The sequence below is a fragment of the Cyprinus carpio genome, unplaced genomic scaffold, assembly GCF_018340385.1.
Source record: "Cyprinus carpio isolate SPL01 unplaced genomic scaffold, ASM1834038v1 S000006820, whole genome shotgun sequence".
NCBI classification, from domain to species: domain Eukaryota; kingdom Metazoa; phylum Chordata; class Actinopteri; order Cypriniformes; family Cyprinidae; genus Cyprinus; species Cyprinus carpio.
Window position 1 is genome coordinate 250,626 of NW_024879401.1, and position 26,977 is coordinate 277,602.

The 26,977-nt window shown below is 39.1% G+C and overlaps 1 pseudogene; it reads left to right on the forward strand.

Moving 5' to 3' along the window:
• Positions 1 to 11,849: 11,849 nt before the first annotated feature.
• LOC122145011 lies at positions 11,850 to 21,293 on the forward strand (annotated as a pseudogene).
• The last annotated feature ends 5,684 nt before the right edge of the window (positions 21,294 to 26,977 follow it).

Genomic DNA, 26,977 nt, shown 5'->3' on the forward strand with positions numbered 1-26,977 from the left:
TCTTCACTTTACCTCATTGTAATTTGTGGATTCATCAGTCCTTGTTTCATAATTGCAGTGTATCTGTCTCCAATTCATGGCCTTTAACCACAATAATAAGGTCCCCAGGTGAGTCCATGTCCACCAAAAGACAGTTGAGACATTATTAAGAAGTCTTTGTCTGTTGCTTTTGAACCTTTGTGACCAGTGGGTCCATGTGAACTGTCCGTGATGGCCATCCTCTCACGCAGGAGATATACCCCAGTGACCTATTAGATGATGTACCGTCCAGTGAAGTACCTGTTCACAGTCCTCACCTCAACAACACCCTAATGAAGGAGACCTGATGATGGGTAATTGCTCCTGTTGTTGCCCTTGAAGCCTTTCTGCAGGTGTGACAAGTAGCCAAATGAGGTTTCACATCAAGGTTAGTTAGCGCTGCTGTGAGGCTTTAGCCCTTAGTGGTGGGAAAGACTGACAAGGGACATTATCATCAGCAGTGGTCAGTAGGTGTGAAAGAGTTAACTTAACCACTTTAGGACAGCCTATTCAAATATATGATCAGACATACACATCTACAATACATGCACACACATATTTCAGCTGCTGCAGCATTACAGTATATGCAGACATTCCAGCTCAGACACATACACATTATGGTAAAATCATTTTATTTTATTTTATTTTAGTGTGAAATATTTATTTTATTAACATTTATCAGAATTAATGGGCACAAAGTTTGATGTTGTGTTATTTATTTATTTAAAATATATTTATTCTATCAGTATGCACCATCATAATTAGTTGATGAAATATTAGTTGATTAGTTTTTTGTTTGTTTAAGGAAGGATTATAGATTATAATAACATTAGTTTCTTGAAATAGTGTGTAATAATCTAATCTAATCTTCAGAAGGACTCAAATATTAACTTCTATTTAATAAAAATCTGCATTTATCATCAGTATTAGTTGTCAATAATAGTTGATTAGTTTATTAATTTAAAGAAGTAATATAGATTATCATAAAATTGGACATAGTGTGTGTGTGTAATACAATATAATATAGTACAATATAGAATATATAAGTCAGCAAGTAGACTCAGGACCCAGAGGTAAGTGAACTTAACAGCAGCTTTATTGAAAAGCAGAGGAGAGAGGATGGAAATTAGGTGAGTAGACTTGAGATGGTATAATATTAGAGTCTCTTAGCTGATAATGATCGACGGATGTCTAGAGCAGGTTTTCCAGAGGAATGGAGGAGTGGTGGAGTATTGGAGCATCTCAGAGGTAGATATCACCGGTAAGCTGCAGGTAAGGAACCAGGAATAACAGCCATGTAGACTGTAGACCAGATGATGAGGGAGTGAAAGGAGTGCAGGGATATAGGGAGCTTAATGAGAGGTGACAGGTGCGAGTGATTAGAATTCTGGTGATTGGGATGACAGCGCTGACTGTGTTGACTGAGTTTCTCTGACATTACCCCCTCCTCCAGGGGCAGCTCCTGATGCCCTACTGCGGCGACGGGGACGGCCATGGCCTCTGGGTTTGGGGCACTCGGGGTGGTTTGGGTGGAAATCCTCCAGCAGTGAAGGATCTAGAATGTCATCCCGGGCCACCCAGGACCTCTCCTCCAGCCCATATCCTTCCCAGTTGATGAGGTACTCCAGCCTGCTGCCCTGTTGTCGTGAACTCAGAATTTCCTTGACTTGGTAGATGGAGGGTTCTTCTAGGATTTCAGAAGGAGGAGGAGGTAAGTCCGGTTCGGTGGGTCCTGGTGCAGAAGGAGAAAAGGGTTTAAGGAGTTAAACGTGGAATGCCGGATGAATACGATACCTTGCAGGGAGCTTAAGTAGGAAGGTAACCTCGTTGATCTGCCTCTGTATCATAAAGGGGCCGATGTAGCGGGGACTTAGCCTTCTGCAGGGCAGACAGAGACACAGATCCCTAGTGGACAACCAGACCTTGTCCCCTGGCTGATAGGCTTGTTGAATGGAACGGCAGGCATCTGCGAAGATCTTATGTATCCGCATTGCCCGCTGGAGGTGGATGTGAGCGTCCCATACTCTCTTGTTCGCTCGGAACCAGTAGTCCACAGCTGGAACCTCCGATGGCTGCTCCGTCCAGGGGAAGAGCGGGGGCTGGAAACCGAGTATGCATTGGAATGGGGTCAGCCTGGTGGTGTTCTGCTTCAGGGAGTTCTGAGCATACTCTGCCCATGGGAGGAAGTGGTTCCACCTGTGCTGATCGTCCTGGCAGTATGACCGGAGGTACCGTCCGAGCTCTTGTATCTTGTGCTCAGTCTGGGTGCTTGTCTGAGGATGGTACCCAGATGACAAGCTGACCGTGACTCCCAGGAGTTTGAAGAATGCCTTCCAGACATGGGAGATAAACTGGGGACCCCTGAATGTGATGTCCCACTGAATAGGGCTGATTATCATGGATGGAGGGAGGATGGGCTCGGGTTCTGCAGGTGAACCTGGTGAATAGACTCGTGACAGGGCATCCACCTTCACATTACGGCCTCCTGGGTATTAGGTGATGGAGAAGTAAAATCTTGTGAAGAATAGAGCCCAGCATGCTTGACGAGGGTAAAGTCTCTTGCCCCTCTGAGATACTGCAGATTTTTGAATGGAAGCAGTGCCCCCACCAGCCAATGGCGCCACTCCTCTAAAGCCAACTTGATCGCCAGCAATTCCTGGTTTTCGATGTCATAATTTTGCTCCACCGGGGTGAGTTTCTGGGAAAAGAAAGCACAAGGGTGAAGGCGAGGAGGCTCTCCGTGTTATTGAGAAATCACAGCCTCTACTCCGGTGGTTGAAGCATCCACTTCAACTACAAACAGGGCTTTGAGGGTCAGGATGACGGAGGACGGGGGCCGTGCTGAAGGCTTCCTTGAGTTGAGAGAAGGAATGCAGGGCTTCTGGCTTCCAGGACAGAGACTTGGGCTTACCACAGAGCATGGAGGTAAGGGGAGCTGTAAGGATGTTGAAGTTGTGGATGAAGCGTTGGTAGAAGTTTGAGAATCCCAGGAATCGTTGCAGTTCCTTCACCGACTGGGGTACCGGCCAATCTGTGATGCTTGAACCTTCCCCTGGTCCATCTGGATCCCTTCAGAGCTGATGACATAGCTGAGCAACTGCATGGTGGTTTCTGAGTGGCTTAGGACCTGCGTCACCTGTTGATGTTCAGCCAGGTTCCAGGGGTATATCAGAATATCATGAAGTAGCGATGGAGAAACTCCCGGAACACCTTGTTCATGAGTTTGCTAGCCCATACAGCATGACCCGGTACTTGTAGTAGCCAGATGGAGTGATGAAAGCCGTCTTACATTCATCACCTTCCTGGATCTGAACGAGGTTGTAAGCGCTCTGCAGATCCAGCTTGGAGAATATGTGAGCTACACTGAGTTCCTCAAGGGCGGTAGGGACCAGGGGAAGTGGATATGGCAACTTGACAATCTGGGAATTCAGAGCACAGTAGTCGATGCAGGATCTCAAGCCTCCGTCTTTTTTTCCCACAAAAAAGAACCTGGAAGCAGCTGGTGACGTGGATGGTTGAATGAAACCCTGCTGGAGAGCCTCCTGGATGTAATCCTCCATCGCCATGCACTCCGAGATGGACAATGGGTACACTCTACCCTTGGGGAGTGTAGCTCCAGGCAGCAGGTCAATAGTGCAGTCCCATGGCTGATGAGGTGGTAAACAGGTGGCTCCCTGCTTGCAAAAAAAATCCTGGAACACCCAGTAGTCAGATGGGATGGTCGGCTTCTCCAGAGTTTCAGGACTTTTGAGAAGCGTGGAACAGATGGGAATCTTAACTGAGTTTGGTGGCGGTCTGGGAACCACGGAAAGGCAGTTTTGGTGACAATCAGGGATCCCATCTGACTTCTGGTGAGTGTTGGTTGAGCCAGGGGCATCCCAGGATGATCTCCACAGTGGAACCCTACAGTACCACAAATGAGTGTCATCGGAAGACCTCTATATTTTCACCCACTCAACAATCACGCCCTAGCGGTCTTCCCCTGTAGGTCTTGACTCGGAGCTCTCCCGGGTTTGTCATCTACGGGGCAGGTTAAGGCGACTTAGGAGAGCTTGGGAGATAAAGTTTCCAGAGGAGCCCGAGTTGATGAGGGTGAACACTGAAACAGAACAATCTGCGATCAGAAATTGCACTGGTAACAGTGACAGGGTAGAAATATCAGGGTCTAATTGAATGGTACTCACCGCATGGGCGTGGGGGTCAAACAGGGCGACCCTTGATGAAATTATCTGCAGAGGCACCACGTACAGGCAAAGTCCAGCAGCAAGGCAGCGAGCAATAGGCATAGGAAAGTTGCATAGGCTCTAGTACTGGGGGACAGGCAGCAGGTGAGACGGGATGATGAGTGGTTTCCCCTGGCTGACAGGCTGAGAGTCACTGGGAGATATGGGTTGCTTTTTGCATGAAACTCTCCAATCCCATAGTATCATCATAGATATCATCATAGCCATTTCAGCACATATGTGCGGATCCAGCCCTTGACAGTATGTACTCAGCAGGGCGGCTTTGTTCCACCCGCTAGTAGCCGCCAGTGTGCAAAACTGCATGGTGCAATCGCTGGAGGATAATGTGCCTTGGCGCAGCTTGGCAGATAACTCTCCTGTTGTGGTTCCGAAGACCTCCTTAAGATGATCAGTGAAGGCATCAAAAGAGTTAATTATGGTACTCTGAGCGTTCCAGATGGCACGTGCCCACAGCAACGCCTTGCCTGTGAGAAGAGAGATCAAAAATGCCACCTTAGTTCATTCCGTGGGGAACTTCTGCGGCTGCATCTCAATGAACAAAGCAACTTGTAAGAGGAAACCACTACAATTTTCAGCCTCACCCGAATAGGAAGCAGGAATGGGACTTACAGACAGGCAGGCAGAGGAACGGAGTGGGCATGAGGGCTGCTCTGAGTTGTTTTGACCAATTCCTCCAATACATCTGCTGGAGTGGGGTGAATGTCTCCATAATAGAGAAGGTGTTTGGTCCGGTCTTCTGTCAGCAAGCAGATTCAGGACTCAGAGGTAAGTGAACTCAACAGCAGCTTTATTAAAAATCAGAGGAGAGAGGATGGAAGTTAGGTGAGTAGACTTGAGATGGTATAATCTCTTATATGTCTCTTATGTCTATTGCAGGTTTTCCAGAGGAACAGAGGAGCGGTGGAGTATTGGAGCATTGGAGCATCTTAGGGTGCTTTCACACTTGGTTCGCTTGCCTGGTCCGAAACCGAGTTCGATTGCTCCCCCCTCCCCCTGCCCCCGCTGGAATGCATTTGTATTATGTTATTTGGGTCCGAACTGGTTCATCGCAGTTTACCCCCTGTTTGCTTAGTAACGGCGGCGCAGGAGAAGGCAGCAAATGCAATAACATTGCCTCTCTGCACTTTTAAATATTTACATTTTTTTTTAACCGTTTGTTTTAGTTTACAAAGCTTCGGTCCACATAACAGCACTTACGTCTGTCCTTAATACGAATGTACTGCAAATGATCTGATGAACAATGAAGACGAACAGAAATGAGATGTACAGCTCTCTGTTTGCAGCGCATCAGTCATGCTTGTCAGTAAAGTGAGTGAAACACACACACAAACACACATTTTTATCAAATAATATTGTCATTAATAGCGGTTCACCTTCCGCGATTTGGTATGATGCATTCACATCAGCATGAACCGTACTGCAATTTACATGAACCGTACCCCAGACCACCCTTTTTAAGCAGAATCGGGTACGGTTCGCAGGTGCGCACCTGAGTTTGGAAGACAGCGTTTCACATCATCCAAACGAACCGAACTCTGACGTCAATCGAAGCACCAAAAGTGCTAGTGTGAAAACACCCAAAGAACCATATATCACAGGTAACACCCATAAAAAGCATCAAAAATAACAGTAATGTAGACTGTAAACCAGACGATGAGGTAGTGAGAGGAGTGCAGGATATAGGTGATCTATGTAACTTACTGAAGGTCATATGTGCGAGTTATGAGAAATTTTGGAGTGATTGGGATTTGGTGTGTCATTAATCTTATTCTGAAGAAAATATAAGCACCTCAAAAGTAAAATAAAATAATACAATATAACAAAATGTAAAATACAATAAAATAACATAATAAAATGGTCCACATATTCAATATATACAGTGTTAGAATTAGTGAACTCACATTTTATTTTTATTTTATTTATTTAAAAAATCTTTCATCAACTTTTATCATCAGAATTAGTTGACATAATATTAGTTGATTAGTTTATTCTTAATTTATAGTTTTATAGATGATCATACAGTGTGCATATAAAGTAATATAATATAATATAATATAATATAATATAATATAATATAATATAATATAATATAATATAATATAATATAATATAATATAATATAATATAATATAATATAAGAATTTCAAAGTCTGTTGCAATTAAAAAAGTCTGTTTAAAACAAACTTCAAACCTGTATTGTGCATAAAAACCAGGCTACCTTTAACAAAAACTACCTTTTGAGTTTAATAAGTATTTTCCTCATTAGAAGCTGTCTACTTTTTGAGAGCTTTGTCCTATAGAGTGTTATGTCTTCATTTTATAGCATTGTGGCCCTGGTGATGATCAGCTATTGATTAGGATGAGTGTTGAAGCTAAATTGTACCTCCCACTAATCATGAGCTTACCCAGTGGATTCCAATCCCCTCTCCCCTGAGAGCCCACCAAGGTCCCGCAATCCTGCCATTCTTCCCGATCCACGTCATTAAGGCGTGAATCATGGAAGGGTCTGGTTTAGTAGTACATGTTAATTTATCTGTGACATTTTATTCTTTAAAACCCTTTATGGCTCAGTTTATATTACAGTAAGTAGTATGGTTTATTAGAGTATCCCCACTCAGTAGTTTTTTTTTTTTTACTCAGTGTTTGCTATTCCATTTCTCCATTGCTTTTCCATTTTGTAAATGTGGATCCACAGTTAAGCATAGTAGCCCAAAATCTCCAAACAGACTTCTCTTGATGTCTCTTGTAAGAAATACTTAAAACCAGAGTAATTGGATATTTTCTCCATTTTGCTTTACATTAGTCTTAATCTGTCAGATTATCCAGACCATTATTGCGTATGCATATGTGCAACTGAGAGGAGCGTGGATGTTCATGCATAACCAGAGAGGTGATCAGACCGGGACGGGGCTCAGGTACACCCTCCATCCATTACCTCTCATAGATCTGTTTAGTTTTGTCTGATCACTTGATCAATACCACATACCCTCAGAAGGTTTATTTGGGTATGCTTCTCTGGTGTTAGTAATATAAACAGAGCAAAAAGAAATGTGTTGATTTGTTTTATTAGGGATCAGGAACAGATGCAGGGGCAGCTAATCATCGGCCCATTGGGCTGCCACAGGGAGAGAGCAGATCCCCACATGGGCCTTTTACAAGCCTAAACCCAGACATCAGGTCAGATCAATAAGATCCTCGGCAGTGCTTACCATGCCTCTTCTTTCACTCGCTCATCTCTCTCTCTCTCTCTCTCTCTTTCTCTCTTTCTCTCTTTCTCACACACACACACACATACACACACACACATGCATGCACCCTTGAGTTCATTGAATTCTTCCACTGTTTGGAAAACAGATACTACAGCACTGTAAATATAGCCTTATACATGATGAGATATCAATAACACATTGAGTTGAGTTGTCACGCTCAAAAGATGAATGAGACCATTAGAAGCTGTTAATAGTGTGTAGGCAAGGAAAAACAAAAACTAACTGAGCTTCACGCTTTGTGGTGATCTCAATGAGTTAAGCAAAATTAGTTTTTTACATGGCAGCATCCAGATAGAATGTCCACAGTTTTAATTTGAAAAACCACACTGTATGGAAATTCTGTTATCATTTACTCACCCTCAGTTTGTTCCAAATTTGTTTGACTGTCTTTCTTCCACAGAGCATAAAAGACATTTTGAAGAATGTTGGAAACCAAACAGTTTCGATGACCCTTGACAAAAAATAAAAAACTTCTTCAATTTTGACCATGTGGACTATAGAAGCCAGAACTTCATAAAATGAAAATTTTCACACTCAAACTAAGGTTGTTTATTTGTTCACTAACAATATCCAACAGAAAATATAACTTGCATGTAATTAAAGGCATTCTATGGTGGCATGAAAAGACATTTAGGCTCATTTCATAGCTAGCATTTTACATCCTAAATACATACTTTGTCATAAAATGTTTTGCATAATATGAAAAAATTACATATCCCCCGGAAAAGATACTTACACTTTTGTCTCATTGGTACACTGTAAAATATGATTTTTCGAAGTTGTAAACATCATTGGAGTACAAGTAGTTTTACAAGAAAATACTATTTCAGTCTTTTTATTTTAAAATTTTATGTTTAATTCAATGTGTCACTTACCATTTCTTTGTAATTATTTGTGAAATTTACTAGGAATTTGATGATATTTTTTTTATAATTAAGTTTTTTTTTTTTCACTGTAAAAGTAAAATGTTATTTATTATTTATTTATTTATTAAGTTTGTTTATTTGGTTTGTTTGTTTGTTTGTTTGGAGCAAAATTGTTGGCCTCGGTGGAAATGAACTGTGGGACAAACAATTTGTATAAAATCTATAAATCAGTTGTTGATAATATATTTTGAAATAACTTCATATTATATATTTTATGTTTACTTAGTTCTTTCACAAAAAGAACAACATAATACAACAGTATATAGAGGAAAAACTAATCATAATGAATCAAGGAAATAAATAAATAAATAAATAAATAATAAAAGAAGAGACCAATAATATTAAATTATTTTACACTTTGTAGTCTCTTACTCCTTGTTTAGATTATCGTAGTTTGTAGTTTAAAAAATTCATTAATAAACATAAATCAACAAACATATGATGATGAAAAAAAATCATCAAACAAATCCTACCAAAAAAAAAAACACATTTTTTATTTATGTTTAGGAAACTTTAATGAAAGGTTTTGATCCACTTCAAATGTTGACTAGTGTATATATAAATATGGACAATGGTATAAAAAAATAAAAAAAACTATAAATATCTATTAATAAAATTATTTTTAATGTGTCATTCATAAAACAGAAAATAAAAAAGTTTAAATCTGTTGAAAATCCATCATCACTAAACTCATTTTGAAAACTTCATACAAAAGTCTTCATAAGGCTGAGGAAGACTGACCGAAACATTTCTTTTGGTTTGATGGATTTGTCCAGTGAGTACCAAGTTTTATTTGTCAGTCTAACTTTGGTGTGGCCTGCTATTCATTTGTCAGCCAACTCCGCCTTTCCATTGATCCTCATACAATCATTGACAGGGAGCTTGGAGTGCTCAATCAGGAACTTCAGCTGAATGACAGTTTAACTTCTTCACATCCACTTTGTTAAGCAGCATTTTCAGCTCATAATACTCGTGCCACTCACATCATTGGCAAAGTGTGCCCTCCAAAAAACACGAATCACAATAGCCAGCCGTGACAATAGCCACAAATGACAGTGGCTGTGTTTTGCGGGCGGCACATGGCTGTGGGTTTTTAGAGTGCCGTATAGAAGTCCAAGCCATTTGTGCTCGGGTTTCCTCTGTTTCTCTCCTCACACTAGCTGTCAGCCTGCTAATTGTGTCCTTTTCAGGGCTTTGTAGATCAGCACACTTCTGGACCCCAGTGTGAAAAGAAGAAGGGGTGGGGTGGGCGAGGGGGACCCGGGTCCGGTAAACTCTGGCCCCCTGAACGACGGTCGGGCACGTGAGCTCCACAATACAACCTCCAGATTAGGGGCTGAACAAAAGCCGGGTGAAATGTAATTACACAGCAAACAGCTCTGAGGGTGAATGGGGGGACTGACACTGCTCCATTGGCAGCTGTGCTTCAAGCAGCCACTTACTGTAAGCAGGGAGGAGAGGAGGTGGAGTGGACACACGCCGATCAGAGCTGCCCGCTCCATATGCCTCCCCTCCCCCTGCACAAACACAAGCACTGCAGTGCATGGGCTCCAAATGGCTCAGTTTTGCATTATTTTAGCATTTAATGCAATGTATTTGTAGTGAAAAGTGGACTTCAGAATGTCTTAGTTGATGGTTTGTCCCTCTTTAGCTTTAGTGACAACAGCTTTAGTGCTGCATGAACTTTGCAAATTTTAATAAAACCTGGAGAGGATGATTTGATGATATAAAGAACATCTTGAGCTTCAGTGGAAGCAAGAACATCTGACTGTCTGTACAAAAATGCACATGATAAATTATACAAATTCAAAATCATTAACTTTTAATTTATTTACATGTTGTTGTTTCTTTAATTCAAACGTTCAATGCATATCTTATGCAATTTCTTATGCATATCACATAACTATATTTAAAAACACAAGCCATGTGCAAAACTTTGATAATCACAGTATCGACTTCAGAGCAGTTTTTAACCAACTGTGCACTACAAAATGTCAATTTAATTTTCCCTGCTGTGCAAGAAATTCATACAATGTTAGCCTGTGAAAAAAAAACATAATGTGATCAGTGACAGCTTTCTGTAACAGATTGTAAGCCCCAGTTTTAATAGGTGTGACTAATGATGGCCTAATATTTCCTACTCAGTGCTAATTTGTGTAGGGTCTTAAGCCAGCACTAGAATCTGCTTAGGCTGGTGAAATAAGGGATAAAGTTGCAGAGAGGTTAAAGACTAGAGATGAGGCAGCATGTTGGTTAGACTGCACTGAAGCACACTAGGGGAGCTATTGAAATGCAGCATGACTGGCCGAGGCTAATTAACAGTATAGGGTCCAATTTACAGTACAGGTGGAGCAATTAGAGAGATGGAGCCTGTAAGCAGAAACAGTGGTTTTAGGGCTCACAATAAGTCAGTATGGGGCAAATAAAACAGTGGACACATGACAGTGTCGTTTATGTAGATTGGTAATGCTGGTTTCTCTACACAGACTGCAAACACTATAAACCAAATGAGCAGCTGTTGGCTGAAGTGACCACATCAGTGAGTCAAACACAAAGCCTTTAAAGAGGATTTTAGCATGCAAAGAGATTAAAATAATATTTTTAATTAAACATCTGCCTAGATGTTGCAAATCACATTTTATTTGGCTATGGAGACATGATATTTCAAATGTATAAAATAGTTGTATAAATGCTGTCCTACTGCTGAACACACAATACACTGACACACACACACACACACACACACACACACACACACACACTTACACACATATATATATATATATTTATATATACAGTCAAGTCCATACATATTTGGATACAGGCACATTTTTTTTATTATTTTAGCTGCTTATTTTATGTGCTTAAAGTGCACACTTTGAGCTTTAATTTGAGGGTACTCACATCAAAATTGGAGGAGGAGGATCAACTCTTTAATATGTACCTCCCCTTTTTTCAAGGAACCATAAGTAATTGGAACTATTCCTTCATTATCTGTTTCATGGACAGATGTGGGCTATTCCTTCATTATTTCTACATCATTTGCATTTGGAAGATGTCTGGAGTTGATTCTAAATGTGTCATTTTGCATTTGGAAGATGTTGCTGTGAACCAACATCATGTGGTCATAGGGGCTCTCCATGCAAGTGAAACAAACAAATCCATCAGAGAGATAGCAGGAACATTTGGAGTGGCCAAATAAACAGTTTGGTACATTCTGAGAAAAAAAGAATGTAGGCGTGTCACTGTCAAAGTCTACAACCAAGAGAAGACTTCAGGAGAGCAAAAACAGAGGGTTCACCGCAAGGTGCAAACAAGGCCAGATTAGACTTTGCCAAAAAAACATGTAAAAAAAAAAAAAGCCAGACCACTTGTGGAAAAGCATTCTTTGGATGGCTGATGATAAGATCAACCTCTACCAGAATGATGGGAAGAAAAAGGTATAGAGAAGGTTTGGAACAGCTCATGATCTGTGAATCATGGTGGAGCAGTTTGATGGCATGAGCATGAATGGCTTCCAGTGGCACTGGGTTGCTGGTGTTAGTGATTACGTCACAGAAGACAGAAGCAGCCGGATGAATTTCTAATCAGATTCAGCTGAATGCAGCAAAGTTGATTAGACAGCGCTTCATAGAACAAGTGCACGATTCAAGTCAATCTCCCAATCGAGTATGCATTTCAATTGCTAAAGACAAAACTAAAGGCAAAAAACAAAAAACAAAAAACACTAACAACAGCTGCAGTCAGCTGCAGTAAAGGCCTCACAAAGGAGGAAGCATCACAATGGAGGAAACCTAGTCTCTGGTGATGTCTATGAGTTCCAGACTTAAGGCAGTCACTGCATGCAAAGGATTCTGAACAAAATATTACAAATGAACATTTTATTTATGACTACATTTATTTGTCCAATTACATTTGAGCCCTTGAAAATGGGCGAACTGTGCATAAAAATAGTTGTAATTCCTCAGCATTTTATGTAATATTTTTGTTCAAACCCCTGAATTAAAGCTTAAAGTCTGCATTTCAATCACATCTTGGTTGTTTTTATTTCAAATCCATTGTAGTGGTGGTATAAAGGTTTTAGCATTAACTCAAGGGGTTTGAACAAAAATTTCACACTAGTAGATTTTTTTTTTAAACAACAGCAACAAAAAAACAAAAATAGATTGTTTAACTCTAAAAGTACCCCTAAGTTGGGGTTAAAGGTTAAAACCAATCCTTATTAATGATTTATTAGGAATATTGTATGTATATGTTAAATTTTGTGTTATTTCCTTATAGACTGACAAGGGAAGTCCCTCATTCATTTTCATTAAGCTCAACTTTGGGTTTGACGATCAGATCAGCCCACACCCTCTCTCACATTGTCCAGAGTTCCTCAGGAGATGGACTTAAAGCCCAGCCTTTCCTCCACCTGATGCTGATCACCATGGCCTGAAGGCTCCATTGAAATAACTAGGGCTTTTAGACTTGCTACTTTAAGCTCCTCTAGAGTAATTATGCATTCATGTGTGTGTAATTGGCATCCACGAATATGAAATGTTTGGTGGGCCCTTAAACAGTGTTAGGATCTTTGAATGTCGCCCTTGTCAGACAAAGCCTGGAGGTGTTACCCCATTTCCATCTATTTAGAGTGCTGGGAAGAGGTTGAAACAGCCCTGTGTTTACAGTAAACTTTAGGGAAAAATGCTGAGTGCTACTGAACTGCTCTTCACCCACTTATTAGTGTCTCCCACCCCTCCCCCCACCAGCCATCAATAGCTGGAGTCTTAATTAAACAAGCAGATGCAGGAGCGTCAATCATACGCCGAGACAAGATTGTAACAGTCTGATATGTAATGTTCTGCTGGGCATTCATTCCCCTGACATTACTGTAAGTTCTGGAGGAGAAATCACGTGAAAGAAATGCAGACTCAAAGTAATCCACCAAAGAATATATATATTCTTTCTTTTTGCATTAACCTTTTCTGTTTGTTTGTTTGTTTATTCATCCTTTCAACCATCCATCCATCCATTCATCTACTTATTCATTCATTCATTTACCCATCCATCCATCTACTTATCCATCCATCCATCCATCCATTCATCTACTTATTCAGTCATCCATTCATTCATTAATTCATTCATTCACTCAATCATCTATTTATTTACCCATCTATCAGTCTACTTATTCATTCATTCATTTACCCATCCATCCATCCATCATCCATCCATCCATCCATCCATCTAATCATTTTTCAAACTACATATCTAACTATCTATCTATCTATCTATCTATCTATCTATCTATCTATCTATCTATCTATCTATCTATCTATCTATCATTTTGAATTAATTTATTTATATTTGGAAACATTCATTATTGGAGTCAAAACTCACAACCTACTTGTGAAGTGACAATAAAGGAACTTTATTAATTTTAAAATGAAACTTAGACACTTAAAAATTATTCTGAATATATAAATAAACATGAAGAAAGAAATGAATATATAAATAAAATAAAATAAAAATAATTCATATATAGATATATAAATAAAAACTAAAATGAAAAGTGACTAAAAAGTGATTTGTTTAGTTTATAACTTGTTTAGTTATATTTAGGTATATATTTTATACTTTTTTTAGTTATATACTGTATTATATACTTGTATAGTTACAAAATAGCTTGAAAAGGGACAAAATAACAAACAAATATTAACTCTCCGTTCTTTATCATTTATATGGGAAAGTGGTTAAAAAGCCAGAATTATGCATGAATTTCAGGCCTTAAATCAAAAGCCTCTTGTCGAAAAGAGAGAGCCCAATTCCCACATCTCCACAGGATTTTGCTTTGCCTGCATGGTGTCTTTGTCGAAAGCAGTTGTATGTTATCTGAGTAACAGAAACAGCCCTGGTAATCCTTTATGTGGCAGGACGCATAACTGTTAAAACTCCCCTGATAGTCGTGTGGGGGTGCGCAGCGCTCCATTGTCATTGAGCAGCAGATCACACTGTTACCATTGGATTCTTTGTAATGTGCGCTGGGTTTTTTGCATGACCATGAGGCCAATCTGCTTGGATTGCTCCGCTTGGTAAGGGGCCTATAGGTTTTCAATGAGGTCTGTATTACACTCACTTTCAACTGTTATGCTCCCTTCTTATCTTTGCACTCTGTGTTAGTGTGTCAAGGGGAGCTGAAGGTGTGATGTTATTTTATTTAGAGTTAGACTAATTAGACCACATCTTTAAGAGTTTCATCCAGCTAATGATATTACCAGCCAAGACTAATTTAAGAGGGAGCCTTCCTTAAACGGCACTATAAAGAACATCCAATCAGAGAGCAGAAAAGCCTCAGAATGACTTAAAGCCATTTACTGATGAGAGAGGGAAACTGGGTTAACTTTTTATTGCTTTTTTCCCTCTAATCCATAAGAATGGGAACAAACATGGCAGCTCTTTAAGAGACAGATAATAATTACATTTTACAAGCGTTCTTGCAGCCACAAACATAGACATATCCTCTGTGGCCATAACAAGAAAGAGAGAAAGAGAGTGTATGTTCCAGAAAAGCTTTGTCTGAAACACATATGATTTCCTTTAGTTTCAGAAGCCCAGACACAGATTCATTAGTGATTCCTCTAAGGTCCTTCATGTCAGGAGGGTTAACAGAAAGAGCGTCGGCCCTTAGGTACAGCAGCAGCTGCTCAAGGACACACTGCTTTTCTCACACTGACACACATCTGTCTCTATCTGTTCTCACTTTGCACCTATGTAAGCCTGTTTCTCATCTCATATCATTATCAACACCTTTTTAATGTATTTGTGCCTCTCTCTTCCTCTTATTATAGATGTAATTCTGCATTTGCATTCTACATTTAGTCATTAAGCAGACACTTTTATCCGAAGCGACTTACAAATGATGACAATAGAAACAATCAAAACCAACAAAACACCAATAAAAACATAACGCGGTACACTAAGAAAGTTTTATATATGTATATACATATATATGACAAAAATAAAACAAGATAGAATAGAAAAAGTATAGAGAAAGCTAGTGAAAGCTAATTCTTTCAAGCACACACTCACAACATTTATTTTTATATGTAAATGTATGATTCTTTGGTAACTCTTTAGACGAGGGAACACTGGTTGCTTACTAACATGCATACTGGCTGTTTATTAGTACCTATAAAGCACATATTAATGCCTTATTCTGCATAACTCTGCCCAACTACTACAATTTACTTACTATACACAAACAAGTTAGGAGTTTGAGGGAAAAATCTAAACTAATAGTGAATTTGTGTTTAGTGTTACTGATTCTTCCATTAGGAGAAATTTCTAAAGTTTTTTTTAAGGGGTAAACATTTTAGTTTTAATAGGTCAGATTGCATTATCTTTAAACATCTGTTTTATTAATAGTGTTATAATGTTACATTTGCCATAATACCTCTATTTTGGGCTTATTAATCAAGCTAGACATTTAAATTTATTTTTTAGAAGAACTATAGAGAGTGATTTAATTTGGGGAAAAAAAATACTGTTCACTTTTTCCTAATACAAATACATTAAATTAATATAATCTTAACTGCTTATAACAAGATTCTGTGTAAATATAGTTGTCATTACCATCACAAATACAGTATAGAATTTACCATTTCCAGTTGTTGTTGTTGTTTTACCATTAAAAACACAGTAAGTGTAGATGCAGATACAGTGAAATTCATCAATAAGCTTTAAGAAAAATTTACTTCCATTACACTACTGTGAAAAGATCTTGCAGAAGATGAAAAACACTAAAAAAGAAAAGCTCAAATGGCAAAGAATTTAATATAAACACAATTCAGAAGGCTATAAAATGTTAATTACTGTACAGTAAAAAAAAGAAATTAAAAATACAGCGTCCTCAACCAAACTGTATGACAAAAGACTTTCTCTACTTCCCCTAAACAGTCATCTCTCAGTTCTGCAAAAATACAGTATACATGTAAGAAGTACTTGGCTACAAATCGATTCAATAATTACAAGTTGGGGGGTTAGAACTTGTAAGGGGGGTAGACACAGAATAGTGAAAATTTCTCTTATCTAAAGTTTGGTTTCTCATATACTATACTGTAATTTTTTACTGTATGTTGTGGGTCTAATAGTATAAAAAACTGCATAGATGAGCCTGTAGGCCAACTTCTTATGTACTCTTGTTTCAAACAAGTTATTATTTGAGAATTTAAGATCACAAACAACTAATTTAACTTCATCTGCATATATTATTGAGTTATTCCAAACTAAATAATTATCTGCATCAGCAGGCTAAGTACACGGCTTAGGCTATATATGTGATTAATGTTATAACTTAAATTAACATGCATTTAAAGTTTCAATTTTTAAGTGATCAGAAAATGTTCATGATGTAAGAGTCATATAAATATGTAATGCACAGACTGAACTGTCTCACATATTCTTACTCCTGTGCATTATAAGTGATGCAATCTTCTGGTGAAAGGTAAAACTGCAGAAAGCTCGGGAAAGTCGAATATCACAAATTCTATTTTAGAATTGTGAATGAACTACAAACAATCTGCAATTTGATCCTGTTGTATTTATATTTGGTTAGTAACCATCTGAAAAATGCTCCCAAACCCCTCTAAAACCAGCCAACACATCAGTCTAAAACCAGCAAGATTAGAGAACCACCGTATGCTGGATTATGAATTCTAGCAGGAATGGTAAACAAAAATAGTGTTCATGTTTAAAATGTGTGTCTTACTTGATGTATGTTTTTATTCGACTTTTAATGCCTCAAAATATCGTTTTCGGTCGTTTTATCTTCGTGTATGTAATACACTATATAATATTTCAAGCACATTTGAACACGAAATACTCAATTTGTCTCAAGACGATTTTTGAATTGCGTGCTGTGAGTTTTGTCCCCTACGTGGCATCCGTATCAACTTTGGTTAATCCAAGATGGCGGCCACCACCGTTGCAAAACGTGAGTTGTGCTTTAAATAAATAAATTTGTCCTTAATTTCAACCTAAACTTTAGATGTGTTGTGATGTAACTGGTTGATTGTAGTGCTGTTATCATGTTCCGTGTCATGGAATTCTCTATTATTTCGCGGATAACTGACAAAATATGGCAAAACTGTCCATTGGCTAACCTGATAGCGTTTATTATCTATATTCTCTGCGAAACGCTTAACTAATGTAGTTGTATTTTGCAGGATCTTGTAGATAATGATCTTCCCGCTGCTGTGCGTTTACTCTACTCAACAGTCTCACAGAACAGGTCTGTAATGTCACAGAACCTGAAGATTCTGCTTTAGATGATTTTATACGCTCTTATTTTGTGTTCAAGCGCGTCACGATCGGTCATAATACACAAAGATATGAGAAGATGTGATGGTGATTGACACGGTCTTATTTTCAGGTTGCTTCAGTTACAAGTCATGTCCGGGACCTGATAAAGAAAGTCAGAGAGAAAGCTTATCAGACCTCTAAGGTAGAAGTATTTTTATGATATTGATTACATATCTTCACAATCTGCCAAAAATGTTTGATATCTTCTTTCTTTTTTCTCTCTAGGGTTTGTCTTTTTTGGACTTGAAATATCATCTATTACTGTTTTACCTTCAAGACGTCACTCATTTGATCAGTTTAAAGACAGAAGGAGAAAGTCTGAAGGACAACAGCGCCATCCACAGGCTAGTCACCATAAGGACGGTACGACACTAACCTCATAAAGCACATAACGCTCACAAATTCATTTTGTTAAAACAAAAACAAAGTGTGTCCATCCATCTTTTTTTTTGTCATTCCTCAGCTGAATCAATTAATTCTCTAAATAAACAAATACAATACTGGCAATTGTAGCATCAAATTAAATATATTGAAACCATGTCTTTCATTCTTCCTGATTTCCATGTATAATGTAAATGCAATTAAATGTATGGAAAAGTTATAAATCAGTATATACTTGTGACAGCAGAATACTTTAATTGCTGTGCCTATGTTTAAGGATAATTCACCTCGCTCTGTTTTTGTTTTGTAGGTTTTAGAGAAGATGCGTCCTCTAGATCAAAAGCTGAAATATCAGATTGATAAATTAGTACGGACCGCAGTAACAGGCAGCCTTGGTAAGTCTTTTATTCTTACACTTTTTGTCATTGATTGCACATATTAAGAACACTCATCCACAAGTTAACAGACTTGACTGATGGTGTTTCTTCCAGCTGAGAATGACCCTCTACACTTTCGCCCTAACCCTCAGAATCTGGTCAGCAAGGTAATGTTCCTTTGAATTAAACTTATTTAATTTGTGCATATTTTTAATAAACGTATTTTTTATTCTATAAGCGGAGCTAGGTAGATTTTGTAACCTGGCTTACCTGATTCCAAATTACATGGACAAAAAATTATAGTTAGTATCATAATCCATATAATCAGACTACTTTTAGATTACTTTTTTGACCTATTTGATTTAAATAGGATCATCATGTACAATATTGATATAAAAATATGAGTATGAAAATCTATTCCATTTGAGCCCCTTTCACACTGCATGTTGGTCCCGGAAAATTGCCGGATCACCTTCTGTGTGAACGCAAACACATCCCGGGATTGATTTGAGTACCTAGTAATATTGCCGGGTTCAGTCCCGGAACGAGCTCTGTGTGAAAAAAAGCCAGAACCAATGCCGTAAAGGGTGTGTTGTAGTGATGACGCACGTTATTGTTCGACTCTTTTACCGGGTGTTTTGAAGGCAGATCAACGTTCGTTCCAAAAACAATTATGTGCAAACTGTAATGAAGCAGAGATCAGTTAGCTCCCTCACTATCCGCGCTGAAGATGAGATCGTTCGCCAGCTTAAGTTAAAGTTAGCGTGGCTAGCGTTTTCGACTCGTACATTACACATCACATCTTGATGTCACGTGTCATTACGGGACCTTTTACGGGTTGTGTGTGAACACGTACAGATTCCGGGACATTACTGGCAGTGTGAAAGGGGCAAAATCTAGCGACCCGGGAACAATTGCCGGGACACATTACCCGTGTATTATCTGGAATCGCAGTGTGAAAGGGGCTTTGTTGTTATCAACGTGAAGTGCATTAAAGGGATACTCCACCCCAAAATGAACATTTGTCATTAATTACTTACCCCCATGTCGTTCCAAACCCATAAAAGCTTTGTTCATCTTCAGAACACAATTTAAGATATTTTGGATGAAAACCGGGAGGCCTGTGACTGTCCCATAGACTGCCAAGTAAATAGCAGTGTCAAGCTCCATAAAAGGTATGAAAGACATCGTCAGAATACTCCATCTGCCATCAGACGTGCAATCTGGGTTATATGAAGTGACGGGAACACTTTTTGTAAGCGAAAAAAAACAAAAATAATGACTTTATTCAATAATTCCTTTGTCAGCGGTCTCCTCTGTGTCTATATGCTGTGTATGCTCTTCTGTATCATCCGTGCCACAAGGATGCGCCGTTTCTAGTGTATTTAGTTTTGATTTGAAAGAAAACAGCGCGCATCCATGTGGCACAGATGATACAGAAGGTGATATGGAGCTATTACGGATTTGACATGGGGGTAAGTGATTAATGACAAAAATGTTCATTTTGGGGTGGAGTATCCCTTTAAACATTATACATTAAGGTTTCCCAAACTGGGTTTGTGAAGGAACTGTAGGGAGTTTGTGAGTTTAATGAAAAGCTAATAGTTAGTTAAAACATAAAAATGTTAAATAAAAACTATTTTTAAAATGAATCAAAATAAAACCCTTACTGAAAAAAAAATTGAATATTTTTTGGTGTGTGTCATGTGTCCAAAAACAATGTCAGAGAACCGTGAACATGCAAATGCGATACTTATATATATATATATATATATATATATATCTATATATATATATATATATATATATATATATAATATATATATAACACCAAAACATTGCTGCTTTTCTTCCACACATAGCTGAGTGAATCTGAGAACTCTGATGATGAGGGCGAAGGAGGAAACTCAAAGGGGGAAAAAGATCCCTCAGCCAGCCGGAAATACGTACCTCCTCGTATTGCTCCAGTGCATTATGGTAAGTCTTTTGATTTTGTTTAGCAGTTCACGTTGGTTACCTAGCTTGAGGATTTAGATGTAGAGACATACAATAACACCGATAGTCAATACTCATCCCAAACCCTGCCCTGTCCATACACAGACGGAGACATGACAGAAGCAGACCGACAGAAGGAGCAGATCGATAAACAGAAGAGAGCGGCACTCCGCAGCTCTGTGATCCAGGAGCTCCGACAGCAATACAGCGACGCTCCCGAAGAGATCAGAGACCGCAGAGACTTCCAGACCGAACGGGAAAGCAGAGAAGAGCTCAACAGGTACATCATATGAAAGTTTATGGAAATATTATATTCCAGACATTAAATATAGCTGATACGGTAAACAAAACCGTTGGTGTGATCATTCCTCTTTTAATTTTGAAAAAAAAAAACTTCATAAAAAGGAAAAAACTATGAGGAGTCCATGATGGTGCGTCTCAGTATGACACGTGAGCAGAGACTCAGGAAGAGGAATGGTGGGAATGACATCACAGCTGAGTAACATCACACGATTCAGTGACATCAGCGCTCTGACAGGGGGAGAAGCACAGGTAAGCTGGCCCATGGCATCATGGGTAGTATTAGATATCTTGTAGAAGTTCTAGTGACCCATTGTAGTATTTCTATAATGGGTAAAATGCATTTTTTTTTCTTTTTGTTTGAAAAACTGAATTTTCTCTTTTTGATAGGATATCGATAATCCAAAACCCAAGAAAAAGAAGAAAATTATCAAGAAAGGGAAAAAAGAAAAAGTAAGTATTTGTTTTGTATGTTACGTGAATGCTTTTAAAAAAAAAAAAACAACTGGATATTAATACATGTTTAACTTTTCAGTTTCAAGGAAGACAACAGGTAAACCACTGATGCCAAGGAGAAATTTTAAGATGAATTTCAACAAAATGATTCTTTTCATGTTTAAAGGTGCTACAAGTTTTTGACTCTACTAAAGCATAAAAATACCATAATATGTTTGCAGATATATAAGAAACATGTTAAGTTAACATACTTGTTTATCTGAAAAACAATGCTACGGTCAGTTATTATCCCTTGAAAATGTGCGATCCGGGTGGAATGTCTGTCTTTGTTTTGGTTTGTTAAACCCGCCCACTGCCAGTTAACCCAACTGTATTTCGGCACCAAGGGTTGCAGTTGGTGGAAAACACAGCGTATTTAATTTCATTCATCGTCAAGTGCGCTTGTTTGTGTCATCAATCTGGCAACCTGCATGTGCCTCAAGTCTGAGGAGGAGGGGACGGGTAAAAAAAACCCCTCTCCGATATTTTGAATTTGGACTGCAATACCTAGTTCAACAACTCAGTGTCAATCCCACATACAGCACCTTTAAATAAATCTTTCCTTTTGTGAACAAGGGTGTGGAGCCTTATGTAAAAAGGTTAGTCTCAGTGCTAATCTGACTTCCTTGTTTGGCATATCCTTGAAGACTCTAATAAAATAAGGTGACTGCATGGCATGCTTATTTTTTCAAGTGCATTCAGTGGTGAAACAATATTTAATCATTTAATTGGATCTATTCAATCATTGTGTTTGATCTGGTAAAACAAAAATGCCCCAATTCTTGATAATTATGTTTAATAAATGAAGGCAAACTAAAATGATCACGAACAGGAGTTCAAATATGTATTATTGTTTCTTCCTCGTGCCGAGCACTGCCATGCATTACAATGACTGCCACTTGTACTCAGGTGTTCTTTTAATGGTTTTAGTCCCACTCAAATCACAAGTTGCTATAATGTGGCACAAACCAAATCAACCATATAATTTGTGCTTTTTTAATGTGCTTGGACACAGAGCTCTGTGAAACAGCCAGCTTCTTTTGCAATGATTTTTTTGTGTCTTGCCCTCCTGGTGCAAGGTTGTCAATGGTCGTCTTTTGGCAACTGTCAAGTCAGCAGTCTTCCCCATGATTGTGTAGCCTAAAGAACTAGACTGAGAGACCATTTAAAGGCTTTTCCAGGTGTTTTGAGTTAACTAGCTGATTAGAGTGTGGCACCAGGTGTCTTCAATATTGAACCTTTTCACAATATTTCAAATTTTCTGAGATTACTGAATTTTGGGTTTTCCTTAGTTGTCAGTTATAATCTTCAAAATTAAACGAAATAAACAATTGAAATATATCAGTCTGTGTGTAATGATATAATATACAAGTTTCACTTTTTGAACAGAATTAGTGAAAATAAATCAACTTTTGAGGATGATATTCTAATTATTATGACCAGCTCACCTGTATAATCGCTAGGTGAGTTGGACTAAGTGACATTTTGGTACCAAACCCATCTGATAGAATATTTTTCCTTCCCCCTCTCTTCTCTCCCCCCCCCTTTATTTATGGTATTCTGACCTTATGGCCAAAAACAAAAAAAAAATTTTTTTTTTTGATTGTTGTGCGCTTACTTGAGGATTTTTACACATACATTTAGGTTTTACACTTTTACCCACAAGAACCGTGGAAAACCTAGCATGGAAGTCATAGAAAGACCAAACAAAACACTTCAAATACTTTTTACACAATGTCTTTTAATTTTTTTCTAATTACAGAATCATGGGTTTTAAAAATAAAATAAAAAAGGGGAAAACATCCTTTTCTCTTTTCGTCCATACCCACTCCCCCATCTGAAAAAGGAACAGAAACGAGAAACCCCTCTCCACACAAACCCCCCCTCCCTCCCCCCGAAATAAAAGCTTCAGAAAAGAAGCCCTCCCTTATTAACCGATACCTGTAGCCCACGCGTTAGTGCTTCATCGTGCCCTAACTGCACTGTGCACTGAGAAAGACAAGGCCCTAGAAGAACCCTCCCCTTCAAGCCTCTTTCTAGTCCTGCCTCTCTCAACTCACTCGCAATTAAAGCAGCCATTGCTCTATCATGGCTCTTTTTGGGGGGCCCTTCACGATATATAAATTTGTTTGTGTGTTGGATGTGGTGCGGTTGTATGTATGTCTGTCGTTTAACATGGGCCTGGTGCATCTCAGTATATTCATTGTTGGTTTTAAGCCTGCCAGCGCTTGTTATTGTAATAAATGTCCTCCCCGCAGTGGTCCGGTGGTCCGCCCTAAACTGTCCCCCATCCCCCTCCCCCCCACATGGGAGAGGATGGCGTGAGTGTGCATAGCGGGTGCAGAAAGAGGACAGAGGACGCCGCCGAGACGGTGGGGGCGCCGCTGCCACGGGAGGAGGGGTAGTCCAGTCTCACACTGGTCCCTCGAAACCTGAAACGACAAGAAGTGGGTTATATACAGAGGAGAGAGAGAAAGAGAAGAGAGAGAGACAGAGGACGAGAGAGAGAAACGAGAGAGGACAGACGGGGAGTTTGAGGAGGAATCAGCACAGGCACCAGGAAATGGGGTTCGGGAATGGCGTATAGGCATGCATGAGACGAAAAATCACCTTTTTTAACACAAAATAAAAAAGAATCTCAGAGATCTGGCCATGCCATCTTACAATTGTCGTATGGTGTGGAAGATGGTTCAAGAACAGTAAAAACGTAAAAAAAACAAAGCCCAACTCTAAACCACCTGTCGGAATAACAAAGGTGGAGGAAGTAATCCGACAGTGAGGGAATGAACGGGAAAGAAACCAGTGCTGGGGGGAAAAAGGGATTCCAGAGAGCACATTTTACAAAATAATAGCGAATATGATCTCAAATAGCACAACTTTGTGAAAACAACAACATTTTTTGGCTATTAAATGGTTTCACATATTCACGTTACAAATCATAAAAAAAAAAAAGTTAACATAACATTTTTTTTTGCGGTTTGCCTTTCTTGAGTGCAAACATAAGAGGGGCTGTTTGCTGAGAGAAACACATCCAGAGCCAGACAAACGGACGCAAACAACATCTGCGCCTGAGATTTACATCATCATCTTCTCACATTAAAAACAAATGCCACCTAAAGTCTCCCCGACAGCCATATTGTACTTACCAGGGCGATCGCAACACCTCCTCACACGCACGCCAGCAGCACACAACCATCGCACACTGCGGCCAGTCAGTCTGTCTTTCCAGGAGATGCTGATTTTCTTTTCTTTTTTTTTTTTCTTTTTTTGTCTTTTTTTCTTCTTTTTTTTCTTCCTTTTTTTGAGGGTTCACTTTTTTTTTCTTTTCTATAGGGATACGGGATGTGATAGTAAGGGGGATTTCATAGGGGGGTTGGGAGGGTATTAGTAAGGGGGAGTACCACGATTTGGTTCGCCCCCTCGGCCCCTGGAAAAGATGAGAGAAAAAGAGGGTGACGTCTCTTTTTGTGGTTGGTTTTAAGAGACGGACCACCAATTCACTTTTTGGGGACGGTATGATTGGTATCATGTCAGTAATATAGCATTGCATTAAAGGGCCTTACGAGGTGAACGCACTCATGTTTCAGGTATTACAGCATAATTCATATTATGAAAAGCAATGTATTACCCCTCTTTATCTTATAAGTAGTGATTAATGCAACCTTGTATAAAGAATCCAGAAAAAGTTGTTTAATAAAAAGGGAAGTGCGGAAGATATCCAACAGCAAAAATGTGTGTGTGTTGTGTGTGTTATATTCAGGCGTTAGAAAATGATTCTAGTGTCCAGTGTTAGGGGACAGTGAAAGCACCGCTCTCCCTCTTTCGTCTCTCTCTGAACGGGGGCGGCTCCTGTGGTCTCTGTAAAGGAGAGATCCTGGGGACATGAATTCCTCCAACACTATGGCACACAACAGTTTGACAGTTGACGACACAGCTCTCTCCACATTATGGGCTGGGCCACACACACAACACACACACACACATCAAATAAATGCAGGGCATCCATTCAGGCAGCCAGATGACGCTCTCCATCTCACAAAACCCCCTCCAGGAACAGCCTGTGAGCTTTATGGCACAGAATCCTCTATTATTGGTTGGATACTAAAAGTCAATATCAGGCTGCAGGAACCTGAACCCTCCATTCTTGGAAGTGAACACATCATTGTTAACATTGCAAGGGGGTTGAAAAAGTACCAAAAATGGGCTTTCCTAAACCAACCCCACATGCCTGAGGTCAAACAACCACTATGCCTTCAAAGTTAAGTTAGAGCCGAGCTTGACATCAGACTACATACTTGATGTGCTTTATACTTGTTTACCATGTCTAATCCCCAACTTGCTAACTGTACAAAAATGTATAACCATCTAACAACCCTACTTAATTCAACTCTGGGTATCAAGTTGGGTGTGGGATAAAAGAAATCATTTTAAACTAGTGCTGTCAGACTCGATTAAATCGCCCCATTCAAAATCAAGTTTTGTTTACATAATAGATGTGTGTGCTGTGTATATTTCTTTATGTATATATATCAATACACACATAACAATGTATACATTTAAGAAAATGTTATGTTTTATATACTATATAAATACATACCATTGATACACATACATTATACACAACATAGTATAAATCAAAACATACAAACACACACAGATATATATTATGTAAAATAGAAACTATTGTGGATGGCGATTACTCGTTTTGACGCACTACATTTAAACCAATCATAAAAAATTTTAACAGGCGCCCTAACCCGATAGATCACTCCAACACCCACTGTCCTCAAAGTGTGAGCAAGCGTGCACACGGAATAACAAGAAAGAACGTTCCCCATTCAAAGAGACCTGACTGAATGTTACAAGAATTCTGATGTCATTAAACATGACTTATTCACCCTACCAGATCTTGTCAATATAAAAAATACTACTTGCATCCTCTTCCTCGCCGCGAAAACTATTAATTGAGTGCTACAAAGTCCTTTCAGAGGGCCCTATGCAGGATTTAGGGTTGTGTCCCAAAAAAACTAGTGAAGCGTCTCGTCTAGAGGACCCACAGGCCTATGTGTAAAATTCCACCACTGTTATAGCAGCTCACTCGTGTTTTAAGACCCAATGCAGAAATCATTCTTCACAAGAACTGACTTTTTGAACCTCTGGGTGAGTGTGAAGGCTCATTCCATGCTCGAATCTGGACACGGCAGGGGGATATGGACAGTGCATGGATGACGATGGCTATGCTATGTGTGTGTGTGTTTGAGGGTTTGTTAATTCTTCCTCAGTTTCTTTTCACATGAACGACACACCAGGAGTTTAATTTTTCAGAGAGTGCAGACTACCAATTAAGAGTGGTGCGGTTCCTTCTCTCCTCACATCAAGAGGCCATTAAACAGGAGGGCATGAACATATACCGACGCCAGACTGTAACTCAATGTACAGTAATTAGAAACAGAAAGGTACCAAGCAAAACAAAAAATCTGAAAAAAGGGGGGGGGGGGGGGGTGACTGATTTGAAAAAGGAAAAAAAAAAAAAACAAAGGGATGGCATGTTATTATAAAAAACCAAACTGAATTTCAGGTTTCTAAGACATATTTTCTTGTGTTATTAATATACATTTTTCCAGTTTACCAGT